General features: G+C 41.3%; 1 non-coding gene across 1 annotated transcript; it reads right to left on the reverse strand.

Annotated features, from left to right (window-relative positions):
- Nucleotides 1-339: 339 nt before the first annotated feature.
- On the reverse strand, nucleotides 340-443 carry LOC130959146 (small nucleolar RNA R71). The gene has a single exon (XR_009078241.1). It is a non-coding gene; the product is annotated as a small nucleolar RNA R71 (small nucleolar RNA).
- Between the last annotated feature and the right edge of the window lie 852 nt (nucleotides 444-1,295).

Below are 1,295 nucleotides of genomic sequence, written 5' to 3' on the forward strand. Positions count from 1 at the left end.
AACGTCCAAGTTTGATGGAAGAAGCATCTCCATTCCTGCCATTGGAGCCAATAATTTTGAGCTGAACCTCAGCTAGTTGCCTTAATGCAACAAAACTGCAAGTTTTATGGACTTCCATCTGAAGATCCTTATTAGTTTCTAACTGAGTTCTTGCAGATCTGTAAGACTGTAAAGACAAATGGAGTTGATTCTGAAGTCTACAGACTCATGCTTTTCCCTTTTGCTGTAAGAGACAGAGCTAGAATATGGTTGGATTCACAACCTAAGGATAGCCTGGACTCTTGGGATAAGCTGGTCACAGCCTTCTTGGATAAATTCTTTCCTCCTCAAAAGCTGAGCAAGTTGAGAGTGGATGTTCAAACCTTCAAACAAAAAGATGGTGAATCCCTCTATGAAGCTTGGGAAAGATACAAGCAGCTGACCAAAAGATGTCCATCTGACATGTTTTTAGAATGGACCATATTAGATATATTCTATTATGGTCTATCTGAATTTTCGAAAATGTCATTGGACCATTCTGCCGGTGGATCTATTCACCTAAAGAAAACGCCTGAAGAGGCTTAAGAACTCATTGATATGGTTGCAAACAACCAATTCATGTACACTTCTGAGAGGAATTCAGTGAATAATGGGATACCTCAGAAGAAATGAGTTCTTGAAATTGATGCTCTGAATGCCATATTGACTCAGAACAAAGTGTTGACTCAACAGGTCAACATGATCTCTCAAAGTCTGAATGGATGGCAAAATGCATCCAACAGTACTAAAGAGGCAGCTTCTGAAGAAGCTTATGATCCTGAGAACCCTGCAATGGCAGAGGTTAATTACATGGGTGAACCTTATGGAAACACCTATAACTCATCATGGAGAATCATCCAAATTTCTCATGGAAGGATCAACAAAAGCCTCAGCAAGGCTTTAACAATGGTGGACGCACTAGGCTAAGCAATAGCAAGCCATATCCATCATCTTCTCAGCAACAGACAGAGAATTCTGAACAAAATACTTCTAATTTAGTTAATCTAGTCTCTGATCTGTCAAAGGCCACCTTCAGTTTCATGAATGAAACAAGATCCTCCATCAGAAATCTGGAGGCACAAGTGGGCCAGCTGAGTAAGAAAGTCATTGAAACTCCTCCCAGTATTCTCCCAAGCAATACGGAAGAGAATCCAAAAGGAGAGTGCAAGGCCATTGATGTGATCAATGTGGCCGAATGCACAAGGGAGGAGGAGGACGACAATCCTAGTGAGGAAGACCTCCTGGGACGTCCTTCAAGCAAGAAGGAGTTTCCTATT

Source organism: Arachis stenosperma, chromosome 10 (assembly GCF_014773155.1).
Source record: "Arachis stenosperma cultivar V10309 chromosome 10, arast.V10309.gnm1.PFL2, whole genome shotgun sequence".
NCBI classification, from domain to species: Eukaryota; Viridiplantae; Streptophyta; class Magnoliopsida; order Fabales; family Fabaceae; genus Arachis; species Arachis stenosperma.